The following is a 24,105-nucleotide window of genomic DNA, read 5'->3' as shown; positions in this document are numbered from 1 at the left end:
CCAACGAATGTTCTATTTTTGAGAATGTGCACTGATGTTCTAGGATGACAGGCTCTGCAAATGTCAATTATGTCCATTTGGTCTGATTGTTAGTTAAGGCCAATATTTCTTTACTAATTTCCTGTTTGGATGATCCATCTAGCATTGTCACTGGAGTATTAAGGTCCCCAACTACGACTGTATTGTTGTCTGTTTCTCCCTTTAGTTCTGTTAGTGGTTGCTTTGTATATTTCAGTGCTCCCTAATGGGTGCATATGGATTAAGAAGTGTTATGTCTTCCTGATGTAGTGCCCCCTTTATCATTATGACACGTCTGTCTTTGTCTCTTGTTCCCTCTGTTATGTTGAAGTCTACTTTGTTAGGTATAGGCATGGCTACATCTGCTTTTCTGTTGATGTTTGTTTAGAGAATCATTTTTCACCCTTTCACTTTGAGTCTGTGTTGTCAGCTTAAATGTGTCTCTTGTAGGAAGCATGTGGCTGTGTTTTGGTTTTTGATCCAATCTGCCACTCTGTGCCTCTTTATTGAATTCAGTCTCGTTGCACTAAGGGTAGTTATTGATGTAGGAGGATTTTTCACAGCCATTTTATCTGTTTTCTGATGGCTCTGTGCCTCCACTGGTTGTTTTTCTTTGTGTTTCTGTCTCTCTGTGTGTGTTTTTTTAAATTGTTTGTTTGTTTGGGAGGTATCCCATACTTCTTTACTTTTTTTTTTTTAAGCTGTCTCAGTGTGTGTGTGTGTGTGTGTGTGTGTGTGTGTGTGTGTGGTTACCAATAGGTTTATGAAAAAGAAAGTTTCATATATACAGTAATTCTTTTCCTTTTGAATCCATCTGATCGCCATCCTCCTTTGCAAATTCAGGCCTTTATCCCCTCTTCTTTTACGTGTTTGTTGTCACAGATCATCTCCGTTTATGCTGTGAGTTTGTTGGTGATCTTACTCATAGTTTTGTGACCTTTTATCTTTTGCTTCAGGTAGAACAACCCCCTTGAATATTTCCCTCAGCAGCTTCAGTATATCTGGAAAAGTCCTTAATTTTTTTTTTCATATTTAAAGGATACCTTTGCTGGTAATTTTTCTCTTTCAGTAATTTGAATATTTGGTTTTACTCTCTTCTGGCTAGTAGAGTCCCTACTGAGAAGTCTGATGATAACCAAATGGGCTTTCCTTTATAGGGTACTTTCTTCTTTTCCCTGGTTGCCCTGAAAAATTCTTTGTTTTGGTCATTAATTTTTGCCAGTTTTAATCCAGTGTGCCTTGGAGAAGGCCTCTTTGGAGTGAGATAACTAGGTGTTCTGTTTGCTTGGATTTAAACATCTAGCTCTTTCTATAGGTTTGGGAAGTTCTCATCAGCTATTTGTTTGAACAGGCTCTTTGTTTTCTTCTCTCTCTCCTTCTGCTATGCCTATTATTCTATTACTAGAGGCCATGCACTCAGGGTGGGAGGGGGTGTCCCTCAGCCTGGCGCCCTCTCGCAGACCAGGAGCCCTCAAGGGATGTCCCTCTGCCCACTGGCACCCGCCTTGGCTGGCCTGGCGCTGCCCGCTTGCTGGTCCTGCCCCCTGCCGCCCGGTCATTCCACCATTCGGTCAATTTGCATATTAGGCTTTTATTATATAGGATTCCTGTGTTGCTCCTTCTGATGGAGTCAGATAGTTTTGTAGAGTTCTTTCTATTTTTAAAATATATTTTTATTGGAAGGGAGAGGAGAGAGAGATAGAAACATCAATGATGAGAGAGAATCATTGACCAGCTGCCTCCTGCACACCCAGCCATATGCCCTTGACTGGAATCAAACCTGCGACCCTTCAGTCTGCAGGCCGTTGCTCTATCCACTGAGCCAAGCCAGCTAGGGCTTTTCTTTGCATCTTGGAATATTTTCAAAACTGCAATCTTGAATTCTCTGTCACATGTATCAGCGGTCGCCAACCTTTCGGATCTCACGGACCACTAAATTCATAATTTTTAATTTATTTAAATTTTATTGATTTTTTACAGAGAGGAAGAGAGAGGGATAAGAGAGTTAGAAACATTGATGAGAGAGAAACATCGATCAGCTGCCTCTTGCACACCCCTTACTGGGGATGTGCCCGCAACCAAGATACATGCCCTTGACCGGAATCGAACCTGAGACCTTTCAGTCCGCAGGCCGTCGCTCTATCCACTGAGCCAAGCAGGCTAGGGCTTTCTTTGCATCTTGGAGTATTTTCAAAACTGCAATCTTGAATTCTCTGTCACATATATCAGCGGTTGCCAACCTTTCGGATTTCACGGACCACTAAATTCATTATTTTAAGTCCCGCGGACCACTAATATGATTTTTGTTAAAAAGATAGATACATTTGTAAATTAATGATCAGAGAACTTCCATCTTATTAATATGAAATGCATCTATTTAATATAACATTACAAATACTTATTTAATCATAACAAAACCTTCAAAGGTTGTTTAATTGTAACAAATTTATTAAAGTAAGTTTAATTTTTACAAAATAATTGAAGCTTATTTAAGTATTACACATTTTTAGAGCGTGATATTTGCTCCCGTTTGCTTGAAATAAGTTTATGGATTTTTGGCTCCAATGACATTACCGCAAGATGGAGAGCTGTATTTATTTCAAGCCGAGACCGGTACTGAGTTTTAATTGCTGTGACAGATGAAAATGTGTTTTCTCACAAATATGTTGTTGAAAATGGAATCAAAATTTTCATTGCTTCTTCGCTCAGCAATGGATATTCACTGTTAATGGAGATCCAACAATGAGGTCTTGATAAGGATGACTGGAGTTTAGCTTTGAGACTGTCGTCGGATGATAGATCGATGGGGCTTTCTTTTTCATTTGTGCTTAAATTGCTATCTTCAATGTTTGCTGCAAATGGATCTACTATCCACGTATTGCCATGTCTGGGATCTTCCCTCTTTGGGTAATAACGACCAGAAGATTCTGTGAGTGATTGTAGGTGCTGTTGGACAATGGTTGCCACCTGCTGGCTGGCATCCTTCTCTCTCATACATTCATCAAAGTTTGAAAACATTTGCAGATCTTTTTCAGCCAATTGCATTTTCCACTGTAATATTTCCTTTTGAAAAGCATCCGTTTTACCTCGTAGTGTGAACACGTACCCAAGTTGTCTTTGCAAGGATATGCTTAGTGCATTTAATAGCGAAGCAATATCTGCCAGGTATGCAAGCTGGGCTACCCACTCATCATCAGAGAAGCGTTCTTGTCATTTCGGGTTATTTTGCCGCTGGAAAAGCATCTTGACTTCTTCGTGCATGGCGAACAGTCGGGTTAGGATCTTGCCCCTCGACAGCCGTCTCACCTCAGCGTGAAGAAGAAGGTGAGTATCCTGGGAACCCATTTCTTCCCAAAGTGCCTCAAATATTCGAGAATCGAGCGCTTTGTGTCGAATTTCATTTATAATTTTAATAACATCTGGTAATGCTTCGTGTAGTTCTGGGGACATGTTCTTCACCACAAGTTGCTCACGATGTATAATGCAGTGTGCAGACAAAACGTCTGGGTGACCAACATTTTTCACCTTTGCAACAATTCCTGGAAGATGTCAGTCATGTTTGCGGCACCGTCTGTGCATATCCCAATACATTTTCCCATTCAATCCCGTGTTCCAGGGAATAACTATCAAGTGCTTCAAAAACCTCAGAGCTGGTCGTCCCGCCCGGCAAGCTGAGCGAACCAAGCAGTTCTTCTGCAACTCCCCTGCACACTCAGCTCAGGAAGCAGAGAAGTGCCTTGTCACTTACGTCCATTGATTCGTCAAATTGAATCAGATAAAATGGCGAATTTTTCACCCTTTTTATAACTTGATTTTCACTGTCTTCAGCCATGTCTTCAGCTCTGCGTTTGCCGGTGTTAGCGGGCATAGGAATCGCTTTCAGTGTCCGGACAGCCCGCCTTCCCAAACCCTCTTCCCAGGCTTGTAACACGCGAGGCTTAACGAACTCTCCTCCAATCGCCTGCGGCCTTTTATTTTTCGCGATCTGAAGTGCTATCAGATGAGAAGCCTTGAATAAGGATTTATCTCCAGCAGTCATTTTTGTTAATTACTTGCTTTTGCATATTTTCACGCACGCTTTGAAAATATTCCAGTGGTTTGTTTTTTTTTAGCTAAATCCGGGTGTTTTGATTGCAAGTGTCTTTCGAGTTTCGAAGGTTTCAGGGCATCATTGGATAAACTCTCAGAACACAGCACACAGCGGCCGTGGATCCAGCTCACGACCAGGCTCTTGAACAAATCCAAATTTCAAGTAGTTGGAATCATGTTTTCTTGGTACGTTGAGCTTTTCCTTCTCTCCGCCTCCGGTTCGAATGTTCTTCCTAGGGGTGCCTGATGAGGACTGTGGAGACTGATTCACTGATCAGCTCGAGGCTAAGTGAAGCGCACATATTACTGTTGTTACTGTTATCATTAGTTACATTCCTTTTGTATTACTAACGAAATGCAAAACATTCCTTTGCTCACCCCCCCCCCCCCCCACTCATTATGGGTTTATTTCATTCAAATCTAAAACCAAACAAGAAATGATAGTTATATTTAAAAAATATATATTTTATTGATTTTTTACAGGGAGAAAGGGAGAGGGATAGAGAGTTAGAAACATCAAGAGAGAGAAACATCGATCAGCTGCCTCCTGCACACCTCCTACTGGGGATGTGCCAGCAACCAAGGTCCATGCCCTTGGCCTGAATAGAACCTGGGACCTTTCCACCTTTCAGTCTGCAGGCCAACGCTCTATCCACTGAACCAAACCGGCTAGGGCAAAAATGATAGTTATTAAAGTCAAGCTATTTGATGCCATTAAATATAACAGTTGAAGAAAATACACAGTTACATACAATACACCAATAAAATAACACAATTGGGTGAGAATCGGTAATCACAGAGCGGGTGACTGCTGTAATGGCCGAAACAATACTGAAGCCGCTTGCAACTCTCTCGTTCCCCCTCTCTGGTTACTAGGAAGGGGAATTCCTGAAATGTACTAGACTCTAGTACATTTTGTGATTTTAGTGCAATGTAAAATTGTAAAATTTTAGTGCAATGTAAAATTTAGTGCAAGGCGAAAATTGTCATTCAGTCAGAATATAAGAATTTCTTAGAATATTTTTTGTTTTATTATTTATTAGGATTAATAAAACATAAAAAATGCAAATACTGTCCACATTTTTCTACAGACCACCAAAATGTTCTCACAGACCACCGGTTGGCGGCTGCTGATATATATCACATATTTCCATGTCGTTAAGTATGCCTTTTAGAGATTTTTCATTTTCCGTGCTGCCCGCTGCCTTGGTTGTTCATTATTTGATGAATTCCTCTGTCTAGACATCTATGTATCAGTTGCACTTGTCCTGCAGATTAATCTGAAGAATTTTTTCTCTTACTTTCCAGTAGGTGGCACTTAATCACAACGTTTTTAGCCCTGTGCCAGTCCAGCGCTGTCCCTCCCCGCCCCCGCCCCCCCCCCGCCCCCGCCCCCCGCGCTGCCCGATGCTGCCATCGGTGTAGCCCCGACGTGTGCGGGGGGGGGGGGGGGGGGGGGGGGGTTGGCTCCGGTGGGCTTCTCTGTCAGTTTGCCCTCCCCGTAATGGCGATGTCGGACCTCTCCGGGGTCCTCTTTGCACCCCAACCCTGCTACCAATCACAGAGCGCACCCTTCGCTCCGGGAAGGAAGTGATTCTTTAGTAACAGTTCTCAGTTTGCAGGTAATGTGCTCGGCCACCCCACACCAAGCGCAAAGGGAGGCCATATCTGAGGGGCCCCTGGGCAGCCGGCTCCCTGGCTTTGTCTCTGCCTGGAAGCCTCCTGCCCGCAGCGGCACCCCTGGCTGTGTGCCCCCCAGGTCTCTGGGCTCAGCTGCAGCGGATGCTCCTTGCTTTTGCAGAAGCGACCTCTGTTTGGACGGTAGGGCAATACGATCCCGAACAGCCGTGTGTAAGCTTCCGGCCACAGGAGAAGAGCAGACCAGGAAAAACTCGCTGGGCACCCGGAGTCAGACCGCACAGGGAATGAAAACTGTCCTGGCGGCCCCTGATCGCACACCGGCATTCCGTCCACACCACAAGCCCACCAGCTCCGCCCCAGGCCTTCGTTTCGTTAGCCTCGGCTTTAAAATCTGTTCTGTCTGATACAAGTATCACTTCTCCAGCTTGCTTTTTTTTATTGCCATTTGCATGAAATGTCTTTTTCCATCACTTTATATATCAGTCTTTTTTATTTTTTTTAAAAACCTAATTGTAACCCATGTCTTTTGTTTGGAGCATATAAAGTGATTATTGAAGATACATATTTATTGTAATTTTATTGTTTATACCTATTCTTTTTCTTTCTTCTTCTTAAGGAAGTCCTTTTACCATTTCATCTGATACTGGTTTGGCATCATATTGAACTCCTTTGGCTGTTTCTTTCTTGGGGAGCTCTTTATTTCTCCCTCAATTTTTTTTTTTTTTGTAAAATATATTTTATTGTTTTTTTACAGAGAGGAAGGAAGAGGGATAGAGAGTCAGAAACATCAATGAGAGTGCTGAGACCAGTTTGGCTCAGTGGATAGAGCGTCGGTCTGCGGACTGAAAGGTCCTCCCTGGTGGGGGTGTGCAGGAGGCAGCTGGTCGATGTATCTCTCTCATCGATGTTTCTAGCTCTCTATCCCTTTCCTTTCCTCTCTGTAAAAAATCAATAAAATATTTTAAAAAAAAGAAAAAAGAAAGAAACATCAATGAGAGAGAAACATCGATCAGCTGCCTCCTGCACCCCCCCCACTGGGGATGTGCCTGCAACCAAGGTACATGCCCTTGACCAGAATTGAACCCGGAACTCTTCAGTCCGCAGGCGGACACTCTATCCACTGAGCCAAACCAGTTAGGGCACCTCCCTCAATTTTAAGTGATAACTTTGCTGGGTAGAATAGTCTTGGTTGTAATTTGTTGCTTTATATCTACTTGAATATTTTTCATGCCTATCCCTTCTGTCCTAAAATGTTTCTATTGAGAAATCAGCTGTCTCATGGGAACTTCCTTAGAGGTAACTAATTGTCTTTCTCTAGCTGCTTTAACATTCTTTTTTGTGTTTTACCTTTGCCATTTTAATTATAGCATGTTTTGGCATGGGCCTCTTTGGGTTCCACTTGTTTGAGACTCTGTAGTTCCTGGACTTGAGTGTCATTTTTCTTCAATAGGTTAGAGAAGTTTTCACTCTTTATTTCTTTTAAAAAATACTTTTTTATTGATTTCAGAGAAGAAGGGAGAGGGAGAGATAGAAACATCAATGATGAGAGAGAATCATTGATTGGCTGCCTCCTGCACACCCCCTACTGGGGACTGAGCCTGCAAGCTGGGCATGTGCCCTTGCCCAGAATAGAACCCGGTACCCTTCAGTCCATGGGCTGACGCTCTAACCACTGAGCAAAACCAGCTAGGACTTCTTTCTTTCTTTCTTTCTTTCTTTCTTTCTTTCTTTCTTTCTTTCTTTCTTTCTTTTTTCTTTCTTCTTTCTTCCTTCCTTCCTTTCTTTATGTTTTTAATATATTAAAAAGTAACAGTACAAAAATGCTATAGTTATTAAAAAGGATCCAAATATAACAAGGAGTGAATTTGTATAAACAAGTTCTACAATTAAAGGGAAACATCTTGACACATAAAAGTTTTAATAGGATTTAAAATTTTAAAAATCAGAAAGTGTGTAAGACTTAACTCTTTCAAGTGTTCAGACAAAAAGACAACATGTACAATCCCTATAACACAATGTGTCCGTGCACACATACCCTGAGGAATAGAGGCAGCACTTACAGGCTGTGTGAACCTCTTTCCAAACAAGCACACTTTCCGTCAGTCATTTTATCTGACTCCGCATTTGCATTTTTGTTCTTCCTCAAAAGGAGAATTTACACTAACACTGAATTTTTAATTAAAAAGTACATTTAGAGATATTTAACTTCCTGAGTGACTTCAGTTATTCAGTCACACATGATTTAATGAGAAAATTCTAATATTTTAGAATGAAATAAGAAGTGTAGATTTACACTTGGTATCCAATTAGGGCAAAACTCAAAGAGCATGTCACAGAACTTACACTTACGTTCTCCATGAGGTTAAACAATCTGATTATTCCCAAACTTTACCAATAATCTTTCTCAAATGTTAGTAAAATGAATCATTGAAATTCCATTTTCTCATTTGTTAACAAAATACTACTGTATTTTAGACTACCAACTTGAATGTTTTCTATCATAGACACAAAATGTGATTCACTAACAAGCAGGTTCTTGCAATACAATAGATAATAGATCATTAAAATATTTGCTTTATGATACAACCAATACATATAACACGTGCCTTCCTCAATTTCTAAAACGATTAGGAATTGTGGGACTTTCTTTTGCATAAAACCCTTTCCTCTTCATGAAACCCTGAGGTGAAAGGCTATCAATGTAAAAACTGTAATCACAAGTCTTCTAATTTCTGTATCAGACTATAGCTATATGTTTAAAAAGTTTTATAAAGAAATGTGGCAACTTCTAAAACTGCTCTGTACAGTTTTAACAAAACATCCCCAGACCAACTTAGTCCAAAGGGCCTAGGATGACCCCATAGAAACCATGTCCTTTGGACACTTGTTAGCTCCGAGAGGAATGCCACTTCCCAGCTCTCCTGCTGTCTCTTCCGCTATCGTGGTCCTGGCTCCAGCCATCGAGATTCCTGTCTGCACAGAAGCCATCACCTCCGTGTCCTCTGTAATGCTGCTCAGGCTGTAGTGTCTGTCTACTAGGGAGGGATGAGGACTCTGCCTGGCTTTACGCAGTGATGACGGTGTATCTTGATGCCATTGGGAGCTTGGAGACTGGTTGTAACTATGATTATGTGACTGAACTGATGGGGAAAATCCTGATCGATCAAGATGTGGAGAACCAAATTTCCCGCCATATGACCTCTGTCTCAAAACGCTGCTCATCACTGCTTGTTTCTGAATATTTTCTGGAGAAGGGAAAGATCTCTGAACGATCTGTGGTGATGGAGTCTTGTTATCCACAGTCCTTTCATGTCTGTTAGGAGATGGAGAGGCAGGGCTTGAATTTCCAACATGATGCTGGGACTTTGACAAATCAACCTCCTGCGAGGCATGGCTGCTTCCTGGTCTAAACTGAAAGCTGATGGGTCTTCCAGAAAGTTTTATCCCATTAAGTAGATTCATGGCCGAAGGAACAGACACTTCCTGTTTGGAATCATAAATGCAAACCGCTTTGGCTTACCATCCTTACCTTTTGGGATTTTCCCTTCTCTTGCTGGCCCAGCCTGGTGGGAAGGCTCGGAAAGGAGCTCCTCGGTCCCTTTAGTTTCTAGGTTGCCCACAAAGAGAGTGCCTCTTTATTTCTTTAAGTAGGTCCTCAATTTCCTGCTGTCTGTCTTCTCTTCCTGGCATCTCTGTGAAGTGGGTGTTGTTAGCTTGATGTTGTCCCCTGCTCTCCTCCCCGCTCTGCATCTGTAGCCTCACTGGCCTTTTTGCCGTTTACAGATATCAAGTCTGAAGGCTCAGGACCTTGAGACTGCAGTCCCTTCTCGCTGCTTGGGCGCCCTGCTCCCCCGGTGTCTGCGAGGTTCACTTGCTCACTTTCAGGCTATCCTCCCCGTAAGCCTCCATAAACCATCTGCCTAAAGGAGCACCCCCAGTCCTACTCCTTTGCTGTTCTCTGTCCTCATCCAGGATGGCCCTCATCACTACCTGATGCCACTCAGTAGGGCTACTTGCTGGTTGATCTGTCATCTGTCTCCTCAGATTAGAACAAGTCCTGCTCAGGGGACTTGTGTGCCCATTGCCTCTGGGCAGTGCCGGCTCATGACACAGTGGCTCCTGCCTGCCAAGGGGGAGTTGGAGAACAGTGTTTCCATGTGTTCTAAACGTATTGGGTTCTGCACTGCAGTGAGTGTGTAGTGATATCTCTGGTATTGAGTAGCCATATGAAGATCCGTCTGAGTCTGTCCAGGTCCTAGGCTTGGGTAGTGAGAGTCCAAGTAGCGAGATTTTGAGAATTTGGGAAGTGAGGAAACTTGTATTTGCCAAATGAGTAAGAAAAAGGGAAAAGCCACGTAAGACAAGAGGATGAAGCATAGCTGCTGGGGCTGCTGAGTCAAGGGACATGAGTGGGTGTCACTTCAGTGACTACTATTATCTGGGTGATGACAGTGACACCCGGACTCACTATTAGAGGGCATCCTTTACTCTGGACACCTTATTTAAGAAGGAAAGAAGTCTGGAATGCCTCTTTAGAATGCTTTCCATTATTAAAATAGTTTTAATCTGAGTTTGTATGGAAAATTCACTTACCTGACCCTGTGCCTGGTAGCATTCGAGATGCTCTTTAAGCCCAGGTGCTGTGCAGTGGGAGTGACTGTCTCGGAGGCAGTGCATTCTCAGGGTTTTCTGCTGAAACTCTGCCTCTACATGGCCTCTCCCATTGCTTCCTGTCATCGCAGCGGCCTCGCTGCTGGGCGAGGTGCCAGCCCAAAGCTGAAGCCCATGAAGCTGCTTGAGGTTCTGGAAGCTCTGGAAGAGGAGTCTGGCTGCACCCGGGAGGAAATCTTCAACTCCCTACCCACCCGACGGTGCCACAGGGGACTTCACTGATGAGGACTCAGTGATAAAGATGGCTGGCGAGGCACCCAGCTGCCCAGCAGTGTGCTGCATGCCTCTGTTGTGCCTGAGGACAACAGCATGGGTGGGGGTGGAAGGAGGGAAGAGCTGCAGCAGCTGGCCATGAAGAAGCAGAAGGCAGTAGTGGAACCTCAACGAATTTGGACCAAAAGAGATATACGACCAGACTTCAGCCATTAGATGGGGTGAGATCTTCATATGGAGGGTCTTAAAAGCCAGGAACTGAGTCCTGTAGGCCTCTTCCAGTTGTTTTTTGATGAAGGAATGATTCATTTTATTGGAGCTCGTGTATTTTTTTAGTCTTTATTATTGAGCGTATTACAGATGTCCCTCTATTCCCCCTGCCCCCATTGCCCCCTTCACCTGGTTCCCACCCTGCCCTAGGCCTTCACTACCCTATTGTCTGTGTCCATAGGTAATGCATATATGCATATACGATCTTTTTAAAATCTCTTCCCACCCCCCAGCCCATTCCCTCTGTGAATCATCATTTTGTTCCATTTCCATGCCTCTGATTCTATTTTTTTCACCAGTTTATTTTGTTCATTAGATTTCTTATTCACTTATTTTGATTTAGATTCAATTGTTGATAGATATGCATTTGTTGCCTTTTTATTGTTCATATTTTTTTAATCTTTGTCTTTTTCTTCTTCTTCCTCTTCTTAAAGAATACCCTTGAACATTTCATATAATACTGGTTTGGCAGTGATGAGCCCCTTTAGCTTTTTCTTGTCTGTGAAGCTCTTGGTCTCACCTTCAATTCTAAATGAGAGCTTTGCTGGGTAGAGTAATCTTGGTTGTAGGTTCTTGCTATTCGTCACTTTGAATACTTCTTGCCACTCCCCTATGGCCTGCAAAGTTTCTGTTGAGAAAATCAGCTGACAGTCATATGGGCGCTCCCTTGTAAGTAACTAACTGTTTTTCTCTTGCTGCTTTTAAGATTCTCTCTTTGTCTTTAACCCTTGACATTTTAATTATGATGTGTGTTGTTGTGGGCCTCTTTGGGTTCCTCTTGTTTGGGACTCTCCGTGTTTCCTGGACTTGAGTGGTTTTTTTCCTTAACCAGGATTGGGAAATTTTCTGTCATTATTTCTTCAAATAGGTTCTCTATTCCTTGCTCACATTCTCCTTCTCCTTCTGGGACTCCTATTATGCGGATGTTGTTATGTTTCATGTTGTTCCAAGGCTCCCTTAAACTCTCCTGCTTTTTAATATATTTTTTTTCCAAATGCTGCTCTAATGGGTGTTTTTTCCTACCTTGTCTTCTAATTCCTGATTTGGTCCTCTGCTTCTAATCGACTGTGATTCCTTCCAGGGTATTTTTATTTCAGCTATGTAATTGCTCATTTCCACTTGATTCTTATTCATGATTTTTATCTCTTTTTTATGTTGGCATAGTTCTCATTAAGTTACATAAACTTCTCATTAAGATGCTTGTAGTTCTGAGGTTTTTGAGCACCCTTATAACCATTACTCTGAATTCTTTCTCTGACATTTTCTTGCCTCCACTTCATTTAGTCCCTTTTCTTGTGATTCCTCCTTTTCTCTCACTTGGGTTTTTTTTTTTGTCTCCCCACTTTTGCTGCCCCATTTGTATTTGTTTCTTGTATTAGATCCAACTGCTATGCCTCCCAGACTTTGTGGGGTGGCCTTATGTAGTAGGTGTTTTGTGGGACCCAGTGGTACAGTCTCTTAGATCTCCTGAGCTGGGTGCTCTCGGAATGCCCCTTGTTCGTGTTATTGGGTTCTCCTGTGGTAATTGCATCTTGAATGTCATTGTCCCATTTGTGGATAGATTCTCCTCTCCAGCTGGTTGACTATGAGACTCACCCCAGACAACATCATGTGAGCTATTGTGGAGCTGCTGACAGAACAGAACAGAATGCAACAACAACAAAAACCACAATAAAACAAAAACATACACAAGGCTCCTACCACATCAAAAGCAACCACAAAAGAAGAGATAATTATGAAAGAGAATGGAGAGCAAGAATGATAGAAGAAAGAAAAAATACAAGGAGAAAAAAAGGGGAAATAAAAGGAATATGAAGGGAAAGAGATGTAATATAAAAGGAAGAATAAAGAATAGGGGGAGGAAATAGCATAAAAGGAAAGAGGAAGAAAATAATTTGAAAAGGAAATTAGAGCAAAGTCAGATAGAACAAAATAAGAAAAGAAAAAAAAAGATGAGAAAGCAGGAGAAAAGGGAAAAAATAGAGTAGGAAAATGAAAAGAAAAATTAGATATACAAAGGAAACAATAGAGACTAAAATAATAACAAATCAGTAAAGCATACAGATAAAGAAATTAAAAAAAAAGAGAGAGAGAAAGGTGAAGTGGCATTCATCTCAGCAGAGTTTAGCGCCTCCTGGGAGCTCTCTTTGGATCTTGCTCCTCTGATGACTGTGGCTGACCTGTCTGCCAATTCTGGGCTTCCCGGGAGGAACTTAGGTGCTCACCACTGTCAGAAGCTGTCCTCCTGTGGTGTTCAGCAATCTGTTTGAAGCTCCAAGCATCCCACAGTTCTATCCATCTCCGCAGGAGTTGGCTGTGCATGGGAGGGGCCAAGCTGCCCTCTAAGGCTGGGTCGTTAGCAGCAGGGGCCAACAGCTGGGTCAGAAAACTTCCCCAGGTTCCCCAGGCTCCACCTCTGCCGGCCTTCACCTGCCAGCCAGCTGTCAGTCTTAATTGCTCCCGTCTGTTTCTGAAAGGGCTTTAGGCAGAATTCCAGTGTCGACCTTTGGAATTCCTGTGAGGGGGAGGTGCTGTGCAGATTTCAGGGGAAGTGGTGGGTGTCTTGGCTGGGCAGATCCTCGTATGCAATCCAGAGGGGTCAGCTGGATACCGGTAGTTTCTATCAGCTCTCCCGTTGGGGAAGCACCACTCAGGTTCCTGGGATAGGGGGGTGGATGGCTTCACCCCCAATCCAGTCACTGATGCTTCCTAAGACTGTTCAAACCTACAGGCTTGGCCTCTGCTGCTGTCTCTCCCGCCAAGGTCAAGACGAGGGTATGGCGGTGAGGGTTCCTGGGGGTGTGGTGGGCTGTATCACCTAGGGAAGGGTTTTTCCCTTTTCCTGGGCCATGGCTTCTTTGAGGGGCTAGTGCCTCTCAGGAAAATGGCCCTTTTGGTTTGTGGGGAGGGGGGCATGGCTGAATGCAGGACTCTGGGTTGCTGCTTTTCCCCATTACCTGCCCCCCCCCTCCCCCAGTGCTTCCCACCCCAGCTGCTCCTTAGCACGGGGAGCTGGCACACCCCTCTCTGGATCAAAGCCTTGGGTGGCACCTGCTAACATAGCTCCTGTGCTCTGGGTTTAAAACACCTGGCTCCAGCCTACACCTCGTCTCCCAGCTAGCCAGAAGCCCTGCTGCCTTTCCCGGCTGGATGCTATGTGGGTCGCTGGTCTCGGCTCTGGTGCTCTGGCCGGTGGAGCTCAGCCTGGGTTCTAGCCCTCAGTCTTCTCAGGGAAATAACCCTCCCGTAGTCGAGAGATCCCTCCTCACGCTCGGCCTGCCGCCCCTGGGAGCCGGTCAGCCTCTCTAGCGGCCTCGCCCTCCCGACCAGTCTCCAGGTATTGTCCATCTATGCCTCTGGGTATGCCTCCTCCTCAGCTGGCCTCAGCTGGACCTCAGTTGGTAATTCCGGGTGACTGTTCCTCAGTTTAGTTTTATTTCCAGTTTGGCCCTGGGAGGAGGTAAAAGGTCTGTCTATTCGGCTGCCACCTTCTCTCCTCTCCTTAACACATTTTAAAAGCTCAAACCCTCACCTCAGCGTTAACTCTCACCGTAACACTGAACCAAAGAATAATTCTAAACCCAATTAAAAAAGTACTCTAACCATAACCTCAACCATCAAGCTTAAGCTACTCATTATGCAAATTTAGTGAAGTTTGAGCAACTTGTAAATAATACAGACCAGATGGAAGTTTTGAAACTGTTTTAACATAGTGTACATTCAGTGACCCAGACGCGTGCTCAATAGGTAATAGTTATAGTTAAGTGTATGCTCTCAGAGGTAATAAAAACCCACTAACTAAAAAGGCACTTGCAGTGTGTTCAAACACAGCGGTTTCCGGTGAATGGAACTTAGTGATGAAGGCAGTAAATTGTTTTCATTAACGGTTAGAGTGATGGCTCTAAGACGGTATTAGTACTCGAGCACACTCTGTTCAGCATAGGATTCCTCAGTCAACGCCACGCCTGCACTCTGTAATGTACGTAGCGTGTGGCCTGCTAGTTATGTCACTGCTCCACTGCCTGCCACCACGGAAACCAAACTTGCGGGACGGATGCTGGTGAGAAAGGAAGGGGCTTTATTGGAGTGCCGGCATCTCCGGAACATGGGGGACTCTTGTTCAAAGTCCATCTTGGCATCTCCGTGCAGTCAGGGGTTTTCACAGGGAGGGAGAGGGGAAGCAGCACCACGCGGTCAGGGGGAGGACTGTGACGAGCAGGCAGTGTCCTTGCTGGTCCCGATGTGGACTGTGGCGTCAGCATCCTGGAGCTGGTCAGTGCCAGCCGGATCCCTGCAGTTCGGCAGCTGCGTCAACCAAAGTCGTGTCTTTTGTACGAGCGGTAACTGCGGACGCCTGCGATATGCTTCTAAGGAAACTGTCAGTATGTGAATGCTTTTTATCCGGTGTTTTTTTAATTTTTTTTTGTACATTTCATTCTATGCCATTTAGTCAGAGTAGTATAAAGTTTTTATTCCCTGTTACAGTTATAAATATAGTTTTGACCCCCTATTGCCACACTGATTTCAATAGTGTGTTCTCTCAGTAAAAGGAAAACACAGAACATTTCGTGCTGAAATGGGGGAACTATTGCAATCAGTGTGGCATGGCGTGTAGTAATGGAATGACTAAAACAACACTGCTGAACAGTTTGTCCAGAGGCTGTTTGTTTGTTTTTTAATCCTCACCCGTGGGCATTTTCCCATTGATTTTTAGAGAGAGTGGAAGAGAGAGGGAAGACAGAGAGAAACACTGATGTGAAAGAAACACATTGATCGGTTGCCTCCTGCAGAAGCCCCGACCAGGGCACAGGCCAGGGAGGAACCTGCAACCAAGATACATGCCCTTGACTGGAATTGAACCTGGGACCCTTCAGTCTGCAGGCAGAGACTCTATCCACTGAGCCACACCGGCCAGGGCATCCATAGTTTGTCTTTAAAATGCACTGATTGTGTCTTACCGTGTAACTAGTGAGCCAGCATGCTGGTAGCTTCTTTTCAACACATTACTACACCACAGTTCCATGTAATGAGTAAACACTGGGATAGGTACAAGTCGCAAGTAGCTGTTTAGAAAGGATTCATGACAACTCAGACCATCCTATATAATAAAGAGCTAATATGCTAATTAGACTGAACAGCCGAACGACCTTCCGGATGTCCTTCCAGACGACCTTCTAGACAAAGCCAGGGCTGCGAGGGCTGAGCCCCTTGCATGAATGTTGTGCATTGGGCCTCCAGTATGTTAATACATGCACTCACTGAACAAGCACAGTGCCACGTAGCCTGTGCCAGTAACAGCTTAAAAACAAATTAATTACCAGACATGCCAAACATTTTACTGTGACCTATACAGACTGCATAGTAAGTATTCATTATAAATGTTTGATAACGAGTGAGTAGAAAGCTTTCTCATTAAAATATTGGTTTGAGTTCAGTTTGCTAAAAGAACACAATTAGAAGTGTGCTAGAAGCTTCTTGAAAAACCGTTTTACAAGTCTGTACAAACACATTGCTACATATGTTCCAGAGTGTGCATGGCTTTCGTTCATTGAAAGCACACATGGTGTGTTTTATTTACTAAAACATCACTGTCCTGAATGGAGTTTGCATGTAGCTTTTAAAAACCAAGTCTTGCAAAATGTTTTACTACAGTTATTACAGAAAATGTAGTATTACTTGCAGGTAGCATGTAGTGGGCTGAATATCTTCCAAGTATCTTGTTAAACACAGAAATTACAAATCATTTTGAAACACAATACTACATGCATTTCAGATTTGGTTTTAGTACAAATCACTAAAATAAAGACAATGCCGAATGTAGTATGCCACTCTTCTGCTAGGCAAGTATCAATGATGGTTATGCCAGAAAAGGCTAAACCTATTATGTTAGAAATTATTTATTTCAATTTTTAAACACATTTTACTACATGCTTTGAAATGTGTTTTAATCCCATTACAAAGAAGACAACATGCTGAGATAAGATTTGCTAGGTTTTGTTAAAATAACATTTATTACAAGTTCTGTGTAACACTATACCACATACTTATTGCTAAAAACATTTTTTTTACAATCTTTGCCAAACATTTCAGTACTAGTATATGCCCCGAAGAAACACTACCTAGACAAGCCATTTTCAAGAATTTTGTAAAACCTCACTTGATGGGGTTGGTTCTACACTTCTGCACATGTGTTTAAAAATAGGTATTAAATTTATCCTTTAAAATAACACTAATAATACCACGTTCAGCTATTCTGTTAGAAACATTTTTAGAAACCTTAAAAAAAAACCCCAAAAATCATGTTCCTTCCTTCATTACAGACCCTGTATGCATCCCACTCACAGAGAGAACACTGTGAGAATTTTTCGAGTGTCTTGTTAAATTTACCTTCATTACAAGCCTTGTGAAACATTTCCGTGCATGTACTTTTAAATGAGTACATAAGCTCCATTCATTGAAAGGACACTATGTGAAAAAAAAAAACATGCCTGCTTTAAAGTATTTTGTTTCAACTTTGTGTAGTACAAGCCTTGTGTATGGGTTCAATTAATTTGAGAGTATACTGTGTTTTGTCCCCTGCCCTCCCTCTTCCCCTGCCCCCGCCGCCCCGTGGCTTTTTAAAATATATATTTTATTGATTTTTTACAGAGAGGAAGGGAGAGGGATAGAGAGTTAGAAACATCGATGAGAGAGAAACATCGATCAGCTGCCTCTTGCACACTCCCTACTGGGATGTGCCCGCAACCAAGGTACATGCCCTTGACCAGAATCGAACCTGGGACCCTTCAGTCCGCTAGGCCGACGCTCTATCCACTGAGCCATACCGATTAGGGCGAGAGTATGCTGTGTTTTAACACAATTTTTAATTTCTTCATATAACAGTTTTCTCATAAACTGTTCAACACACTGTTCTTTTAGTGAACAAAATGCTATCCATTCTGTGATGCACGTAGAAAAGTGTTTTAGAAGACTTTGGGTTCTAAATACTAGCAGCAAGCTCTGTTCAGCACCATGTTGTTTTATTAACTAGAACTCATCCGGTGTGCCGTCAATGAATGAAACTTACACATTTGAAAATATGTGTGGAGGAGGGTCCAAGATGGCAGCAGAGTAGGTAGATGTTACACTCACCACCTCATGGGACCAAACTGGAATTACAACTAATATATAGAGCAATCAACCTGAATAACCAACTGAAGACTAGCTGAATGGAAGTCTTATAACCAAGGATTTACAGAAGAAGCCACATCAAGACTGGTAGGAAGGGCAGAGCCATGAAAAGAGTTGGTCCTGCTCCCTCATGCTTCCCCCGCTGAGAAGCATGGAGTTTCAACCTCACACCAGGTTCCCCAGCCTAAGAGCACCAGACCTGGTAAATACATAACATCCAGCTGTGAAAATTAGTGGGGATCCTGTCTACCAGGGAGAGACAGGAGACTGCTAGATATGCAAAGGCCCTCTTAAAGGGCCAATGCACAAAACCTCATTTGTAGCTACTCACCTTGGGCTCCGGTGGAGGGAGGGCAGAGAAAACCAGGGGTTGTGTGAAGAGAAACTAGGGTTTGTAGCTCTGGAAGAGAGCTGAATACACAGCCAGCAGGATTCCTATGCTTCATCTCCCACACTGCATACACCATCTTTCTTGGGTGGAGCATGCCCCTCCATATGGCAAAAGCCTGGGGAAAGTTGTCCCACCCTCTGGAGTCCCTCCCACCCAAGCAGAGCGTGGGCCCTGCTGAGGAGTCAGCTGCCTGGGTCGGGGTGTAGAGTTCCAGGCAGACACAGGGGGTGTGAGTGATTGAATTATGTGGCTTTCAGGTACAGGCCACCCCTCCCACTTTTCAGTGAACTTGACCAGTGGCACCTCCCCTGAATGGGAGGTCCAGTAGGCCCTCCCTCTCAACTCCTGGTGGCTCCACCCTGCTGAGGTCTGGGCAGGATCTGGGACAAACTGAGTTGTGTGGCTTTTGAGTAGGGGCCACTCTCCCAACCTTCCCTTAAGCCTGACTGACACCTCCCTCTCTCCTAATACCCAGCATCCTCACCCTGCTGAGATTGGCTCCTGGCAGAATCTGGAACAGACCAAGTTGTGTAGCTCTAGTACAGGGGCCATTTTTCCCTTGCACACCCAACCAGAGAAGAGCTCTCCCTTCACATACCCAAATCTTGGTCTGTCTGGGCCCAATAAACTCTGCTGACCTCATCCCAATGACTCCCTGAGACCTTGCCCAACCACAAATGTGTGCAAGCACCCTGGGGTAGCAGGTGGACTTGGTATACCCTGGGATATTTGCTGAGTGGCCTCAGACTCAGCACTGCCACCAAGTTTTAACCTGCATAGATCTCGTGAACACCACTCACCTTTACCTGGTGACTAACTGAGAGTATACCTCATGCAATTTGAGTACTGCCAGAGGGTCTTCCACTGAATGAGCTTCGCAGGCAGCCAGGAGGAGGAAGCAGGCAAAAGTGGATCTTGTGGTTCCTTGGAAATTCTGCTGATCTGTTCTGGGGCCCAGTGCTGGGACAGGCCAGTCTTCGTGTGCAGCTTGATCTCCTGCCACACACCCAGGTCCAGCAGAGGCAGCCACTAACTGTGGATCACTTTTCAGCTCCAAAACAGGTTGCAAAAGACCATGCACAGCAGCATATGACATTGGCCTGAAACAGAGTCCCTCTCAAGAGGCCCCAGAACCAAAACACCCAGTCAGCTTCAGATCTCAGAGCAGAAGCCAATCACTTTAACAAGTGGCATATAGAAAGAGAGATCTCAGCAGGTGCCAGACTCCATGTAGTCAGTACCTGCACAGCAGGTCATACACTGTGGTCAGGATTTTACCTCAAATACAGGCAGCCTGAGTGTTGACCTCACACATGAACAAGCCAATTGCAAACAAGACTCAATTAGAAGAGAGGGGCCCACATAACCCACACAAGGGACATTGTGGGAGAACCCAGCTCAGGTGGTCAAGGGGATTGTGCCACTGGGTACATAAGGCCACCTTACCAAGACTGGGAGTCATAGCAGATCTACCTAATACATAGAAATAAACATAAAGAGGCAGCCAAAATGGGGAGACAAAGAAACATGTCCCAAATGAAAGAACAAGAGAAATCTACAGAAAAAGAGCTAAGTGAAACGGAGGCAAGCATTTTACCAGATACAAAGTTCAAAAGGAAATTGGTGAGAACTATAGCAGTATAAAAAGAAAATAGAAAACATAAAAACAACCAGTCAGAAATGAAGGATACACTAGAAGGAATAAAAAGTAGGTTGGGTGAAGCAGAGAATCAAATCAGCAATTTGGAAGACAAGGTAGAAAAAACATCCAGTTAGAGCAGCAAAAATAATTTTTTTAAAAGTGAGGATAGTTTAAGGAACCTTTAGGACAACATGAAGTGTAACAACATCCATATCACAGGAGTACCAGGAGGAGAAAAGAGCAAACAAACAAACAAAAGAAGCTACTTGAAAAAATAATAAATGAAACTTCCCTAACCTGGTGAAGGAAAACAACACACAAGTCCAAGAAGTGCAGAGTCCCAAACAAGATGGACCCACAGAGTTGCATGCCAAGACACATCATAATTAAAACAACAAAGTTAAAGACAAAGACAGAATTGTAAAAGCTGCAAGAGAAAGACAGTTAGTCACATACAAGGGAGCTCTCCTAACTGTCAGCTAATTTCTCAATAGAAATATTTGAGGCCAGAGGGATTGGCATGAAAAGCAAGGAGCTACAACCAAGACTACTTTACACAGCAAAGTCATCATTGAAAATTAAAGTAGAGCCCAGCCGGCATGGCTCAATGGTTGAGTGTTGACTTATGAACCAGGAGGTCATGGTTCAATTCCCAGTCAGGGAACATGCCTGGGTTGTGGGCTCAATCCCCAGTGTGGGGCATGCAGGAGACAGCCAATCAATGATTTCTCTCATCATTGATATTTCTATCTCTCTCTCCTCTCTGAAATCAATAAACATATAGATTTAAAAATTTTTGAAGTAGAAATAAAGAGCTTCCCAGACAAGAAAAAGCATAAGGAGTTCATTACCACCAAATCAGTATTATAAGAAATATTAGAGTCTTCTTTAAGAAGAGTATTTTTAAAAAATAGAGGAATATAGTTAAAATAATAAAATGGTAATAAGTACATACCTATCAATAATGACTTTGAATGTAAGTGGCTTAAATGCTCCAATCAAATGACATAAGGTATCTGAATGGATAAAAAAACAAGACCCATATACACTGAGTGGCCATATTATTATGATCTCTGAATGCATAATAATCTGGCCACTCAGTGTGTGTGTGTGTGTGTGTGTGTGTGTGTGTGTGTGTGTATATATTAGAGGCCTGGTGCATGAATTCGTGCATGGGTGGGGTCCGGCCAGCCTGGCCAGGGGGAGGGGACATGGGCGGTTGGCCAGCCTGCCTGCTGGTCGAACTCCAGGTCAAGGGGACAATTTGCATATTAGCCTTTTATTATACAGGATATACACTGAGTGGCCAGATTATTATTCACTCAGAGATCATAATAATCTGGCCACTCAGTGTATCTTTCCCAAACTATTCCAAAAAACTTCAAGAAGAGGGAAGACTCCCAAGTTCATTTTTTGAGGACCAGCATTATCCTAATTTCAAAACCAGATAAGACACAAGGATAGGAGGCAAGATGGATACAGAGTAACTGGAGGCTACGAGCGCTCCCTCCCTGCCAAGGACTGGATTTATAGCTAAAATACAGCACAATCAACTTGAAAATCAAGAGAAGTGTAGCTGATTAGATATATTATATCTAAGGAGCACTGAAGAAATAAGAGAGAGACTGGTAAGAGAAGGGGAGTCATGAAAAGGGGGAGCCCCCCTGGAGCAGGTGCAAAGTTGAGAGGTCAGGTGATATTGGCTGCAAAGCTTCATCCCCTTGGGAATGTGGGGTACCAACCCCACACAGGGATCCCAAATCCAGAGCATCAGAGACTGGAAGAAAAGCCCACCTAGCATCGGACAGAAGGAACCAGGGGAATTCTGTCTGTCTGGGAGACTAGGGCCACATCTTCCCAGTGAACGAGCACTTCTAATGTTAGCAGCCCCAGCCTGAGAAGTTTGCTCTGGTGCTATTGTGTTTGGGTCCAGCAGAGGGCCTGTGGTCTGCACCAGCAGTGACATTGAGGGACCCTCTACTTTCTTGAAAGGAATTGTGCAGAGCCTTCAGTTCATGACGAAACTGTTTGGCTTGGAGAGAGGGGAAAGGATTCTCCCATCTCTAAGGCGGAGTTGAAACCCCTCCCCCCAATTATGGAGCCTCTCTGACTGCCTCATCCTGTGGGGTCAGCAGCATAGAGAAGCAGGGCAGATGGGGGATTTTTGGCCCAATGGGGAGTTGGGAGCACATGCAGAGCTGGGATTTTCAGCCCCCACTTTGCTTAGACCAGCCAGGTGGAAAAATCAGAGTCCTGCTCTGGGGCTGATTTTCTTACCCCTCTTGCATGGGCTGGGATTTTTGTACTATATTCCCAGGGAGGCTTCCATGGGAGACAGAAGAGTGAGTGCTGAGTTTTGTGACAGCATTGTGGAGAGGCTGATCTGAGCTTCCCATGAGTTCAGATAGGCAGCCCCCAGGAAGGAAAGGTGGAGCCTCTCTCCCCATCTTGCAGGCTGCAAATACAACCCCCAAAAGGAGATTGTTTGGTTTAGCTCTGTGAAGTTCCAGATACCCCTGCTGGGCACAGTTCTGTGGATTACTGGAGAAGAGCTCAGAGTGGGACAATCCAAGTGTGAGGCCCTCAGAAGCTATTGTTTGAGACCAGGAGGAAGTGCCTAGTGCCCTCCTGCAGGCTGGTCAGGCAACATTCTCAACCAGAGACTCTTTGATCAAACCCCGAGCCCAGGGCAGATGAAACTGCTCCTTCACAGAAGATTTAAAACTCTATTCAACCTGAACTTGCAGCAAACCTCCTTAGGGAAAACTAGAGTCAGAGTTACTGCTAGATACTGAGGAGTTTGCCTCTGGCAGAGAGTAATTTCCCCTCATTGAGTACCTGACTGCATAATCTCTAAGCAGGGGGCCCACTAGCCCTAACTAGGCTAGCCTAGGTCCATCCTAAACACTCTTTCTGGAAGGCACTGGAGGAAGACCAGGCAACCTTGGGGGAAGGGGTGGGCTGAGTAGCTGACAGGTGGAAGAGGATCTCAGGGAGCCTCAGTTCAACCACAGATCTACCCCCATCTCTAAGCTAAGAGAAGCCAATCTGTTTACACAAATTGGTCCCTCCCATGAACACAGATGCAGACACCAACAGTGAATGGAGTGGTGACTACTCACAGTCATCCCAAGGCCAGTTACACATAATGTCTGACAGTGACATACATCTGAAACTCACCCAAAAGAGCTCAAAAGGACCCAGAACCATCACAACAATTGGTGGGCTTCAGACCACACCAGAGCTTGGTCCAACTAGACAAACAAACAGCATACACAAAGGTGGATCCTGGCAGGCCCCAAACCTGCTGGGAACAACCCTGCCTTGGGGGATGGGGAGGGGGGAAGGGAGCCCCTACACAGTGTCTCATACATGGTGTTAATGGTTTACCTCTACAGAAACATAGCCTGAAAGGATAAGGAGAGTACCACTGAGCTCATCAAGACACCTCAAGATTGCACCTGCACAGCAGTTCGTATACCATGGTTAGGGCTGAGCCTCATAGTCAGCCAACCTGAGGGTCAATCCCAACCTTGAAAGGGCCATCAGCAATCAAGACCCAATTACAACGGGAGGATCCAAACAACCCACACAAGAGACACTCCTAGAGCTCCCAGCTCAGGAGTTCAAGGAGACTGCACCACTGGGAGCCATACAGAGGCCATCAACAGCAAAGGTCACCCTGCCAAGGCTGGGAGGCATAGCAGTCCTATGTAAAACATAGAAACAAACACAAAGAGACTGCCAAAATGGGGAGACAAAGAAAAGGGCCCCAAATGAAAGAACAGGAGGAAAACCAGAAAAAGAGCTAAATGAATTTATTTAGAGACAAGCAATTTATCAGAAAATTCAAAGTAATGGTTATAAGGATGCTCAAAGAACTTAGTGAGAACAATAAAAGCATAAAAAATAATCAGTTGGAAATGAAGAATGTGATATCTGAAATACAGAATACAATGGAAGGAATTGCCAGTTGCTGGACAAGATAGAGGATTGAATT

General features: G+C 44.1%; 1 pseudogene; it reads right to left on the bottom strand.

Moving 5' to 3' along the window:
* Window positions 1-8,635: 8,635 nt before the first annotated feature.
* LOC129149548 (RNA-binding protein 7-like) lies at window positions 8,636-9,732 on the bottom strand (annotated as a pseudogene).
* Between the last annotated feature and the right edge of the window lie 14,373 nt (window positions 9,733-24,105).

The sequence above is a fragment of the Eptesicus fuscus genome, chromosome 6 (assembly GCF_027574615.1).
Source record: "Eptesicus fuscus isolate TK198812 chromosome 6, DD_ASM_mEF_20220401, whole genome shotgun sequence".
Taxonomy (NCBI): Eukaryota; Metazoa; Chordata; class Mammalia; order Chiroptera; family Vespertilionidae; genus Eptesicus; species Eptesicus fuscus.
Note: the sequence above shows the minus strand (reverse complement) of the source record. Positions and strands in the feature narration are given on the sequence as shown.